This window comes from Nicotiana attenuata, unplaced genomic scaffold (genome assembly GCF_001879085.1).
Source record: "Nicotiana attenuata strain UT unplaced genomic scaffold, NIATTr2, whole genome shotgun sequence".
Lineage (NCBI taxonomy): Eukaryota > Viridiplantae > Streptophyta > Magnoliopsida > Solanales > Solanaceae > Nicotiana > Nicotiana attenuata.
The window spans coordinates 1599418-1614565 of record NW_017670237.1 but is presented as its reverse complement, the minus strand read 5'-3'; positions in this window follow the sequence as shown (position 1 = coordinate 1614565).

The window sequence follows — 15148 nt, the reverse complement described above, 5'->3', positions numbered from 1 at the left end:
GCATACCCGAGGATTCCCTCACGTTCAGCGAAGAGGACACCAAGGCCTTGTCTCAACCTCATAATGACGCACTGGTAATCTCTTTCTTCGTGAATACATTTCAAATAAAACTTGTACTCGTGGATCCAGGTAGCTCGGCCAACATTATCAGGTCGAGAGTAATTGAGCAGCTCGGACTGCTAGACCAAATCGTGCCCGCCACTTGAGTCCTCAACGGATTCAACATGGCAAGTGAAACAACGGAAGGAGAAATCACCCTCCCAGTCAGCGTGGCCGACATAACCCAAAATGTCAAATTTCATGTCATCGAAGGAGACATGAGGTGCAACGTCTTGTTCGGACGACCGTGGATACACTGCATGAGAGCAGTGCCATCCACCCTCCACCAAATGATGAAATTCCCAACAAAGAACGGGATTAAAACCGTCTACGGGGAACAACACGCGGCAAGAGAAATGTTCGCGGTGCATGACGTGGCACCGTCACCAATATCTCCACTCTCGAAAGAACCAAAGGGCAAGCAAACTACATCATTGGCTAAGCCCGATCAAGCATAGTGAAGGACCGCATCGCGTCCTCATTTCAAGCGACAGGGACATATCAGACCTCAGAACATCGCCGGCGAATCCCACGCTAAGGTATAATCATCTCCCTTTTCATTCTATATTTCATACTAACCCTCATGCAGGCACCCGAACAACCAGAGCTCTTCCCAACCCGAAGGCCTTAGGTTTCGAAAGCATGCGTTGTACTCTTTTCCTTCGGCCGGGTTTTCATCCCAAGAAGGGTTTTACCGCCAAGGTTTTTAACGAGGCAGCATCTATATGCTACCTAAGGAAGATCCAGGCAAATGTTCAAGGCTTCTTTTGCAATCAACCCCGAACACTGGAGGGCATCCCCCCAGAAAATCATCCCCTCGGAAAAGCCAAAAAATGCCAAATGGGGTCCCAATAGGAAAATGATGTACCAGGCCAAACGGCCGAGTGAACCGTGTCCGCATAGCCGGGCCCCCGAGGGCGGAGACACAAGTACTTGTGCCAAGCAATCAAAGAACACCTTTTGTCAAAGCATCTCATACTCCAAAGGAAACTCAGCATTTTCGCCAAAACGATTCCTCCATCAAAAATGTCTCGAATACACGGAGACTGGCGTCAATGATTCGGCATCCGCATGACCTCAGGGTCAAAACTCCAAACTCATAAGCCCTCTACGAGGCAGCGTGAAAATCATGAAACACCTCCAAGGCCAAAAGTGCCCCGAACACTCGGGGACTGGCGTTGAAAACTAAAAAACCGCACGACCTCAGGGTCGGAATCTCCAAAATTGTAAGCCCCCAATGAGGCAATACCAGGCTGCAGAGTAACGGCTCCCGAGCCAAAGCAACCTCGACTACTCGGAGACTGTCACCAATCGCCATTCAATAAAAAACCCGAGGCCATCCCGGAGAGGGCAAACGAGGTCTCGTAAGACCTATATAAGGCAACAATAAAAACTGTAAGACCTCAAGAAATGCATGAATCATACTTGTACCAAGTATCAACAAAAACTGTAAGACCTCAAGCAAGGCATGAAACATACTTGTACCAAGTATCAACAAAACTGTAAGACCTCAAAGGCATGAAAATTTTGTAAGATCTTACTATAGGCATAAACGCGATCCCGAAGTTTAGGCCATATATCGAACTTGTAAGATTCCTGAAAAGGCATTCCCTCGATATAGACACCTAAACTGCTACAGTCGGGACCAAAAATGGCTCCGGCCAAGCACAAATGACTACGGTCATACGGCTGTACCAGCCAAGCAAATGCGACTCGGGGACGCCCGACCGTCGCTACAAAATCATAGGCCATTACCTCGAATCTACTTCGAAAAGAACCGGTTAAATTAGGCTACCCTCGACATAGGCAAAAAGAGCTTCGACCATGTCAGCTCCAAATCACAGGCTTCGAGCTACTCAGCCTCCGAGCCAAACCTCCCGAAGTGCTCGATCATCACCATGAAATGACTTGAAATCGAGGTTCTTCCCGAACCGACGACGAGTCAACGAAAATTACTTCAAAAAGTCCTTAACGAGGGGAAAACAAAGCCAATAAAAGGTCGCTTCGACCCAAGGCGTAATAGCCACTGTCGCCAGCCCACACATATTCCTAAGAGCAAAGCGTAAGAGCCACTGTCGCCAGCTTACAATAAAAGGCTGAACCGGCCCGAAGCGTAAGAGCCATTGTCGCCAGCTCACACAAACATGAAAAATTGAGGGTCAAATGAGCTCGAGTCGTAACCCAATTTGGAGACAGAACCCAAAATAGTTAAGTGCATATGCCTTAGGGAAAAGCGTAAGAGTCATTGTCGCCAGCCTAATGAGCCTCAGGGCCACGCACATAAAAGATCACTTCGATCAAAGGCGTAAGAGCCATTGTCGCCAGCCGATGTAAACATAAAAGCTTGAGGGCAAAATGAGCTCGAGTAGAAACCCGACTCAGAGACTAAACCCAAAACAGTTGAGAAAAAGCATAAGAGCTCAAACGCCAGCTTACACTAAAGGTCGCATCGACCGAGCGCGTACATGCCCCCGGGACAGCCTAGTAAGCCCCACGGCCATATCACGAATCTAAGGATTCTCACCGACTCTGAGACCATTCACCTGGCCGAATGCGAGACAAAAAGGGGTACAGAAGAAGTAAAGCCACAAGATTTCTTTTATACACATACGCGAAAAAGCACGTTCTCCATCTACAAACATGATCTAGAAATGCTACATACAAAATGGCAAAATCTACGTCCTACCCCTGAGAACTACGGCCTACCGACCTCATCTTCGCTCTCCTCGGGTGTCGGACAGGAGTAACCGAGCATCACGCTCATCCGCCCTCGCTCGCACCAACTCTTCCGAGAGGACAAAACCCTTGGCGCAGATCTCCTCGAGAACCTTTTTTTGGGACTTGCAACAAGCATAATCTTTGATCCTCTCTTCGCGATCGAGGACCCTCTGCAATTCGGCTTGAGCATCGGTAGCGTCCTTCAAATAAATCTCCATCTCCTGATCAGCCTTAGTTCGGCTTAGTACTACTCTGGTCCGGGCATCAACGATCTCATCCCTAACCTTCGAAAGCTCGGATTTGAGCTTTGTGATCATATCCGCTTGAACTAAAGCATTATCACGAGCTAAATGGAGTTGAACCTCAAAGACGGGAACTTTAGCCAGGGCGTTCTTCTCCTCTGAAGCCAGATCCTCCACCCGAGCTCTTAGCTCATCACAATCATTCTTGATTCGATCGGCTTTATCCCGAAAACTTTCTAGGGCCTCCGTCTTTTTCTGCAACTGGAATAAACGAAGTGTTAGCTTCAGAAGCTNTGGTATATATGGGAAGGCACTTGTATGGGAGGTTAATCCTAGAAAGCTCCCATTTATATGAAGGGTGATAGCTTAACCGACGGCAACAATATTATCTTCGAAAAACGTAACGGCAGGCACAGTAATGCGTTCTCGGGAGCTGAATCGGCAGCGGCATTATAGCATTGATGAACGGAAAATCGTAACACGTTGAATGACGCTGAAATGACAAGTCTATGGGGATGCCCCGGTTATCGTGAAGGTTGGCGCCGTAAGTATGATGTCGTCAATATGATGTCGTCACGGGAAGTTTGAAGAATCGGATGTCAAAATCGTTTCCCATCTCTTCGTTCTAGGAAACACGGAGACTATGTGTATACGGTGAAATCGGAGGGTCCAATTTCCCGTTATTAAGGTATTCTAGAAGACCGTCTCGGAGCCTCGAGGCCGCAAAGCTATGACCTAGCTCCCTCCCTCGAGACTCGTCGACACCCGACCTAGAGGCAATATTGACCGTGGCAAGGGTAACGGCGGGGAGTCCCCAAGGCACACGGCTAAGTCTGGCAAATCCTAGCCGACCTACTCTGAACCCGAATCAGGGTGTCATGTCCAGCCGTCCCATCACCATGTCTTTACAATTAATGTATTTTATACCGTGTTGGGATTCCTCTTCTATATAAGGGGATCTTTGTCATTTTGTAAGGGGCGACTGTTGCTCCAACTACTTCACACGAAATATACAAGAACTCTCTCTTTCTCTCAATAACATACTCTCTCGATATTGTTGCTCTTATTTATTATCTTCATATTCGTTCTTCATTTATTGCTTATCATTGGCCATAAAGAGCCTTCGCTGATTATTTTATAACTGTTAGCCCTTCCCCGATTGCCCTTAATAGCTCGAGCCCGAGCCCAGTAACAAACCTCGAGGCCCCGTATCGGTCAGCCCGAGGCCCCGATCGGCTAGCTCATCGGTTTAATAATTACTCTATTTTAGCTCGCATTTCGTCTTTATGCTTCATACACTTAACATCACATGCTTAAACAACTAGCATAAAAATAAATCACGTATTTTTAGAGTCCCATCAACAAATTTAATTGTTATTACTATTTTTACGGTAAACAGAATCAATGGAACGTAAAAACAAATGAAGGTAACTCCGAGGCCTGCGAACGCAGCAGCAGTTTACCTTGAGTCTCCACCACGACGATCTGCACAGCTACTATCCATCAATTCCTGGATCTGTACACAAAAAATGTACAAAAGTGTAGTATGAGCACACCACGGCGGTGCCCAGTAAGTATCAAGACTAACCTCGGCAGGGTAGTGACGAGGAACAGTGAAGACACCTACTAGTCAGATAGATTAAAGAGAATATGATAACAAATATCAAGATAAAGGTAACGAATAATATCAACAACAGGGATAAATCAATATACAAACAGTCGAAATAATGAATGGAAATTCGGATGGAAACGAAAGATAACCAAATAAATCAACACAAACATAGCTTTATCATTCTTTCCTCATCCAAACAGTAGAATCAAAAACTTCCCGACAAGGGAATCAACAATTGAAACAAATACATCCCGGCAAGGGAATCAACAATAGAAAGAAATACATCCCAGCAAGGGAATCAACAATAAAAACAAATACATCCCGGCAAGGGAATCAACAATAGAAACAAATACATCCCGGCAAGGGAATCAACAATAATCAATCCCGTTCAAAGGTTAGGCAAGATACTTACCTCAATCCGGCCAATTCAATACTCAATTTAGCTTTTCCGTTACCATTTTCACGGTAAATAGAATCAATGGAACGTAAATACAAACGAAGGTGACTCTGAGGCCTGCAAACGCAACAGCAGGTTACCTTGAGTCTCCACCACGACGATCTGCACAGCTACTATCCATCAATTCCTGGATCTGTACACGAAAATGTACAAAAGTGTAGTATGAGCGCACCACGGCGGTGCCCAGTAAGTATCAAGACTAACCTCGGCGGGGTAGTGACGAGGAACAGTCAAGACACCTACTGGTCAGACAGATTAAACAGGATACGATAACAAATATCAAGATAAAGGTAACGAGATAATATCAACAGTATGGATAATCAATTTTCAAACAGTCGAAATAATAAAAGGAAACTCAGATGGAAACGAAAGATAACCAAATAAATCAACACAAACATAGCTGAACACAGAGAAGTAGAACGAGCTCAAGTAAGGAAGACAATGTCAACTTAATCAATCATATAGTTTCTAGTGCATAACTTCAGCCATCTCAGAACTCGATATCTCATATCATAAACCTCAACTTTCAAACCTTTAGCACACCCGGCACTTTGTGGCCACATATTTTGTCTTACTTTGTACAACAATGTTCTCATGTTACTCAGTACATAGGACCCATAACTATGCAATTAAGATGTTCCAGGAGTCTGATTTACATATCATAAAGTAGAGTACAACTTCTAAACCAATAAGGAACTCAGCAAGAAAAGATGAAGTTATTTTTAAAAATCATTTGAATAAAGAAAGTACCATTTTCAATTTAAAATACAACATCGAATGAATTATTACCTTTAACATGGTATTTAATAAATTAACTTAGTAGAAATTCCTTTTTAAGTAAATTACAACTTCAGACGGTTTAAAGGAATTTAATTGAGTAACTAATTGAATTAAAAATGTGACAATTTTGAAATTTGAATTATTGAAATACGTATATACATAAATACGGTGAGGTATTGAAAACACTACGAATTCTCACACAAAGGATCACAGTAGTAAAGGAATCTAAGCAGTTAAAGCACATGAATTGATAACAACAAATAAACACAGCAAATAGAAAGTGCACGGCATCACCCTTCGTGCTTTAACTCTCAATCCTCACCATGCAATCAATAATAGAAATGTGCACGGCATCACCCTTCGTGCTTTATCACTCTTCCTCACCATATGAGTCATATAAATGTGTACGGCATCACCTTTTGTGCTTTATCTCTCATCTTCACCATAAGCATCAATATAAATGTAAATGTGCACAACTTCTCCCTTCGTGCTTTATCATTCTTCCTCACCATATGAATAGTATAAATGTGCACGGCATCACCCTTTGTGTTTTATCTCTCTTCCTCACCATATGAATAGTATAAATGTGCACGGCATCACCCTTCGTGTTTTATCACTCTTTCCTCACCCAAACAGTAGAATCAACAACATCCCGGCAAGGGAATCAACAATAGAAACAAATACATCCCGGCAAGGGAATCAACAATAGAAACAAATACATCCCGGCAAGGGAATCAACAATAGAAACTAATAAATCCAGGCAAGGGAATCAACAATAGAAACAATACATCCCGGCAAGGGAATCAACAATAAGAATTCTTGTTCCAACAATTAACTTCACAAAATGAATCCCAACTTGAGTCAATACTCGTTCGGTTATAATCCTGGTCGCATGAATACTCATCAAGTCAAGCATGAATAGTACATAATAAGGATCACGAAAAAACCAAGAAGCACACTAACCTTAACAAAGCAACAAATTAATGCACGTGATAATTTACAACGGTAACGCAACAAATGGACTGTACATATTTGCACGAAGTCATAGAGAACTCACACATCAGAAGTATTCAAAACATAAGGAAGAGCACTTTATTAAGGCAACTAGGGGTCAGTAACACGTAAAAATTAGAGGAAGCTGCAACATCATATGGAGCATATAGAGGGTAATTTAAGCAATTAGAAACTCAAGCATGACGGAATACTTTGCACTATAATGAACATAACGACCTAAGAACCCTAGAGGCAAATATCCCGCGCAAATAAGTCCGACACACACTCGTCACCGTTGGCATGACAACACTGATTCGCATAGAAGACTCAAACCTAAGGGGAAGTCCCACACAAGGTTAGGCAAGAATACTTACCTCAATCCGGCCAATTTATTTTAGATTTTTTCTTAGATTCATCAACGCTTGGCTCATCTAGAAAAACGACTTGAATACATCAAACAAAGAGAAAATATTTCAATTGACAAAAGTATGATTCTTATACAATTTGCAAAAGTCACAAAAGTCAACTCCCCGGGCCGCACCTCGAAAACCCGACATAAAATTTACTAAAACCGAACACCCATTCCGGTACGAGTTCACCCGCATGCTAATATTGATCTAATTCCGATACCATTTGGTCATTCAAATCATCATTTTACATTTTTGAAAGATTTGACAATTTTCCCCAAATTTTCCTTTAGATTCTCATGAATTTGATGTTAAATCTAAGATATAATCACAAAATATAGTTAGAAATTGATTATAGACACTTACCCAATGATTTGGAGAAGTTTGGGCTTTGAAAAATCGCCTATGGAGGTTTAGGGTTTGAGAAATTTGAAAAATGGGTGAAAATCTCATCAAAAATCTCAGTTAACAGGCGTCAGATGTCGCATTTGCAACCCAAGTTTCGCAATTGCGAACCCTCGCAATTTGCGAACAAGGCAGGGCTGGCAGAAGTCACATTTGCGACAAAATGTCCGCATTTGCGAACTGGCATCGCAATTGCGATGAAAAAGGTCGCTTTTGTGACCACACCAGAAACCAGCAATTTTTCCCGACACGAAAATGAGCATAACTTCCTCATACGATGTCCAAATTCGATGATTCTTTTTTCTATGGCTCTGTAATTTCGATACGGATCTAATTGTACGGTAAAAACTGAATTTGAATCTCAGTTTCTCAATGTGGTATCATTTTTGCTTGAAGAAACGACGATGGAGCATCCAAACACTAACCAAACACTAATTAAATCATCAAAAGAACATCAAAAACTATGAATTTAACCTCAAAACTCATGATTTTCTAACTTTTCAACCGGACCTCTAAATCACGTCAAATCAATTCCGATTCTCACCAAATTTTACAGATAGGACTTAAATATCATAACAAACTTGTACCAAGCTCCGGAATTAAAATATGGGCCCGATACCAACGAGTTACATTAATTCATTTATTTATTTCCTTTAACAACCAACACAATAATTTTCTTCAAAAATTGTTTTCTAAGGCTAGGGACCTCGAAATTCAATTCCGGGTATACGTCCAAGTTCCATATTTTAATGCGGACCTCCCGGGATCGTTGGAACACAGATCCGGGTCCGTTCACCAAAAATATTGACCAAAGTCAACTAAAAACTAAATTTTAACTCTAGAAATTACTATATTTTTTATATTTTCACATAAATGCTTTTCGGTTTCACGCCCGAACTGCGCATGCAAGTCGATACACATAATATTAAGCTACTCGTGACCTCACTGCCAAACCGGACGAAATTGCTCATAACGACCAGTCCGGTCGTTACAGATACAAGGAGTCTTGGCCAGAAACGCCATCTTCGACAAACTTTCTTCTCTTTTTTGCTATTTAGCCACATACAGTATTACAAATACATTGTATTTTGTCAAAATTCACTCAAACGCATTGTAGTTTTTTTTAAATATTTTTTTTTGCCTGTGTTTATGTACTTCGAAGGTCTGTATTTTTTAAATACAGCTGAATATACATGTATTCATGCATACTGTACATATACTATACATGAGTACAGGATATAAACATTGAAATACACCGAATACAAATATTAAAATAAAATAGATTATAAATAATGAATACATTTAAATTAAAAATACAGTGAAATGCATTAAAATACACTAAATACAAATAAAAATACAGTGAATAAAACCAATAAAATATACTAAATACAATAGTAATAACATGTATTACGCATAACTAAAATATTGTTAATACAAATACATTTGAATACATTGAATATCAAATAGCGAATACAATAAATAAAAATATTGAATCTAATGAATGCAAAAAAAAATATTAAAACACACTAAATACAAAAGTTAAATACAACAGTTATATACAACTGAACAATTATTCTAATTAATTAGGTTGATAATGAGGCATGTTAGAATTGATTTTGTTTAGTTATATTAGGAGTGTATCACGCTAATTGATATCATTTCTGTTATTAGACAGCTGGACAAACCTATTTTTAAGATGATTGTCTTTACTGTATTCATGAATACATGGCGCGCAGATCTATGAATACATGCACATACAGCTGGACTGCCGTAACTTTTAGGCATACAGCAAATACACTACCGTAACAACTGCATAGTAGCTATAGGAAGTAATTATGTATATGGTAGCAATAGGAAGTTAATAGCCACTAAACAATAGTGGTGTCTGTAAATTCCTTTCTAAATAATGGGTTAAGTTGCGCGGGTTGGGCTATGACCCATTGTTTAGCCCATCTTGGCCCAGCCCATCTTAGCTCAAGTACGCTTTGGGATGGGTTGGGCAATGACTCATTTATTGGCTCAACCCATCATGACCCGCCCAAATTCAATCCAACCTGCCCATTTGCCATACTTATACCAATACCCAATTGCTGATGTCCCTGTCACCAGCTCTTAAATTATAACCATTTGTGGAGAGTTGTGGAGATTTGTAAGAACTATAGAGAGCATTTATATATTTATAATAAAATAATTTTCCTTCAACGTCAATACCAGAATTTTTCTTATATGAAAAAAGAAAGCATGCTTATTACATCATTTTTAGCATTGTCTACCTCTCTTTCCTTTGTTTTGCATTTTTCAACTCCAGTTTATGTGGAAAAATAATGCACGTTAGTTCTTGTCACGGCCCCAAACCATCCCGGTCGTGATGGCACCTATCGCAGTACTAGGCCAGCTGATTCGACATATATAACAAAAAGGATCTTTTTTTAATTCATTTACTAATCAGATATTATCACAAATCTTTCGTTTAAACATTTCAAAACAAGCGGAACAAATATACAAAACATCAAGCACTGCCCGAGCCCGGTGTCACTAGTCATGAGCCACTAAAATACAATCTGATACTGTCTACTCAATACAAGATGAGTCTGATAAAAACAAATACTAAAAGATAGGAAGGAGAAAGGCAGGGCTGCGGACGCCATGCAGCTACATTGCTAACTCCGTAAATGCTCGAAAGGAAAGAAACAGCTCTCACTCGAATGCTCCGGCACCTGGATCTGCACACAAAGTGCAGGGAGTAACGTGAGTACGCCAACTCAGTAAGTAACATTTATAAATAAAGGCTGAGTGCAGTGACGAGCATTTAAAATCATATACATCTCATAACAAAAAAACCTCAGTGGAAATAACAAGATCAAATCAGTAATTAAATTCCGAACAACTCGTAGAAACTCCAGTTTCAATGAAAGTTGTTCAAAATATTTGTTCAACATTTTCAATAGAGGCTCAGTATAAATGAAGATGAAAATAGTAATTTCATAAAACAAGCCCCTCGGGCAAGGTATCACTCATATTTATATAGCCCCTCGGGCAAGCCTCTCAGTCACTCGTGACTTAACTCTCATCAATCAGCACTCACGCTCAATAGGTACCTTATAATAACCGCTGCGGCGTGCAGCCCAATCCATAAATATATAGTCGACTGAGCTCACTGGAGGTGTGCAGACTCCGAAGGGGCTCCTACAGCCCAAGCACTATATCGTTGTATATATATATATATATATATGGATCGGGCTGCACGCCGCAGCGATATAGTGCTTGGGCTGTAGGAGCCCCTTCGGAGTCTGCACACCTCCAGTGAGCTCAGTCGACTATATATTTAACGCTGCGGCGTACAGCCCGATCCATAACTATCCTCACAATCTGGCCCTCACAAGCCACTCGAGCATCTCAGTGTAAACTCAGGGAACTCAGCCCAAAGCACTTTTATTTATTAAAATAGAGTGATGAACAAGATTAAACAATAAATAGGTATAAATCATGACTGAGGATAAAGCTTTCTATCAAAACAATGTGAGGATAATAGTAAAATACCCCCGAGGGTCAAACAGTACGGCACAAGGCCCCAAACATGGCGTTCTGCCCAGGTTAATAGAATTATTTCTAAAACACATAGATATCATATAGAGTTTATCAAAATATGCAACTCTACAGTTGCCATGGGACGGACCAAGTCACAATCCCTACGGGTGCACGCCCACACGCCCGTCAACTAGCATGTGCGTCACCTCATTTATCAAAATAGTACGAAATTCCGGGGTTTCATACCCTCAGTTCTAGATTTACAATCGTTACTTACCTCAAACCAGACGAAAATCTACTCCGCAATGCCCTTGACTCGACTCGGCCTCAAATCGCCCCGAATCTATCCATAGTAAGAATCATATCATCAATACATGCCAAAGGAACAAAGCCAACGCAAAAATAATCAAATTAAATCAAAATTCCCGAAATTGGCCAAGCCCGACCCCCGGGCCCACATCTCAAAATCTGATAAAAATCACAACACTAGAATCATTTTCCTCTCACGAGTCTGTACATACCAAAATCATCAAAATCGTACCTCAAATGGCCCCTCAAATCCCCAATTTAAGCTCTCTAATTTCAAGCCATAATCTCCCAATTTCTTCCCAAGTTTTCTCACTAATATCATGATTAAACAATGGAATAATCGTCATAAACACAAGATACAAGGCCCAAGTAGCTTACCTCACTGAAAATACTTGATTCCCTCTTGAAATCACAGCCCCCAAGCTCCAACTCGTCCAAAAATGGTGAAGAAATAGCAGAAATTCGCGAAGATGGCCTTTTATACTTTCTGCCCAGCGATTTCGCACCTGCGGCCAATAATTCTCTTCTGCGGATCGCTTCTACGGTCAAATCAACCGCATCTGCCGTTTTCACTTAAATTCTCAGGACCGCATCTGCGCCCAGGCGCCGCACCTGCGGTCCCACAGATGCGCCCAACACACCGCAGCTGCGGTTCTTCTCCTAATGGCCAAATCTCGCATCTGTGACCACACACCTGTGGTCCCCAATCCGCAGGCGCGGATATGACAAAAGCAGCAAATTTTCAGCAGCACCAACTATGCCAATCCTTCTGTCAACCACCCAAATTCATTCTGAGGCCCTCGGGACCTCAACCAAACATGCCAACAAGTCACATAACACCGTTCAAACTTATTCAAACCTTCGGAACACTGAAAACAACATCAAAATACCAAATCACACTCGGATTCAAGCCTAAGGATTTCCAAACTTCCGAATTCCGCCAAACGATGCTGAAACCTGTTAAACCTCGTCTGAATGATCTAAAATTTTGCACACACAGCAAAATTGTCACTACGGACCTACTCCAATTTCCGAAATTCCATTCCGACCCCGATATTCAAAATTTCCACTGCCGACCGGGAAATGCCAAATTTTCAATTTCGCCAATTCAACCCTAATTCTACCACGGACCTCCAAATCACATTCCGGACGCGCTCCCAAGTCCAACATCACCTAACGGAGCTAACCAAATCAAAAAAGTTCAAGTCCGAGATCGAATACTATAAGTCAAAAACTTGCTCACAGCTTTCAAATTTAAAGCTTTAAGCTAAGGATCATTCGTCCATATCTGTTCCGATTAACCTGAAAACCAAAACCGACGATTTACATAAGTCATAATGCATCATACGGGGGTAGTCATGCTCGAGAAATGGCGAGCGAAGTACAAATGCTCAAAACGATCGGTCGGGTGTTACAGTTCTGCTTGATTATTAAAGTAAATTTAAATAATAATATGTAGAATGACTATAAAATGGAGTGCAGACATCTCTTTCCTAAACAGACTATTTTACGGTTGTTTTTAACAATTAAAAGTAGGAGGAAAGACGTGTGAAGTTGGGGCTAGCTACTAATATCTGCTATTTATTTGATTTTTTAAAAGCAATCGTGTTTATTTAATTACATAATTAGTCAATGCTTGGGTTGGAAAATGTTTTTGAACAAGCTAAGCAATTAATAGTTATATAGAACAATCGCAGAATGCGAGGCAATCTAGATAATATGTCAGGCAATCGATAGGTGATCAAGTGCTGAGCGGACTTTAGCTTGTGCTGAAAATTTACTGAAATTGAGATTGTTATTCCAGTAAATTGATGGATGAGTTGAAGTTCCTAACAATTTCATATTCATCCATCAATCTTAGAAAACCAGCTTGATTTGAGGTACTCTTATAAGGAACTGATTGGTCGGTCGCATTAGGAAACATAATTCTTTTTCCGCCTAATTACTAGTACAATATTTAGTTTGGAACATAAACATTGTATTGATAATTTAATCACGTCTCTAATAAAAAACTTCTCAAATCGGAGAACTTAGCATAAAAGCTTGTTTTCTCAAAGTGTCTGCAAGACTGTCCTCAAGTAATTCTCATGTTCCTATTTGCGAGAATACAATGCCGGCTAATAAACACTATCACAATTCACAAGCATGCTAAGAAACAACCTGAACACGGCATTCATCAAATCATATAAGTTGTTCGTGTGTTTATCAATCCAAAGACATCACTAGGAACTCATTGTGTCCGCAGAGAGGTCTAAAGGTCGTCTTCGATACTTGTATTGATGGAAGATAATGGGTAATCAGTGTGACATTTGAGGTGCACAAAAACCTCAAACACCTCCGTTATGAGAGAGGGGGGAGGGAAAGGGGGGGTGGGGGGGGGGAGGGCGGAGAGAGAGATTGAGAGGAGTAGGAAACATGTAATTTAAATATTAGGAAATTAAGGGTGTTAGTCAAAAGATGCCGTGGGCATGATTATATTGAAAAGTACAGGTAGACTTTAAATAGTATAAATTCTCAGAATAAACTATGAAGTGAGGCGAAGATGCCGGAGAGAAAAATATATAAGTACGGATGATAGTTGTGGAAGGTTATCGCAATCTGTCTGCATTTGTGCAATTTACGACTTCGGATTTCTTCTCTTTTAATATCTTACTTTGTAGTAATAAAAGAAATTTGGGCACATATTATGGTGCTCCACTTGCCTAATTCTTTATTATGCTGAAAATATATTACCGTACTTGCTTTATTATAAGGTAGACGTGTTTTCTTTGCACAAGCTATCCTCTTGCCTATCTAGGTAAAGGGATGCATGGTGCACTAAGCTCCCGCCATGCGCAAGATTCGGAAAATGTCGGACCACAAGGGTCTATTGTATGCAGTTGTTTACCTTAAAAATGGTAATTACAATTAAATTTAATTTTGTGGTTCTTACAATACGTGATTTATTTTAATACTAGTTGTTAAGCGATGGATGCTAAGTGTGAGTCAGGAAAATGAGATAAGAGCTTGAAGACAGTATGTTATGCAAACCGAATGGCCGTGAATCGGGGCCTCGAACTAGCCCACGCTTGGCCTCGGGGTCGAGCTGAAGTGTCAGACTGGGGATGGTCGATGAAGAACTAACAGTTCTGAGGATCTTGATGATGGCTCTTTAATTATGACCAATGATGAGTAACAAATGAAGAACAATTAATGAAACACAATAATGTAAGCAACAAAATCAAAGGAGCGACAGTGGAATATGTTTACGTTGAAGGGCAGAGAATGTTCTTGTTCTTGTATTGAATATCATGTGTCTTACAAAATGATAAGGGTCCCCTTTATATAGGAGGGGGAATTCCAACATAGTACAGGTGCATTTACTACAAAGATATGCAGCTGGTACAACTATATAATGTCACGGTATGGACTTGTACTAGTCTAGTAGACCTGGTCAGCTCTAGCCACGCGCCTTGGGAATTTCCTGCTTGTCCATCATAGCCACCGATTTGCACTATCCCGAGGTCGAACATAGGGAACCCTCGGGGTCGAACCTCGAGCTGGTCCTCGAGCCTTCTGGAGACGGGCTATGGAGTGTCATAATGATCATAAAATCGGA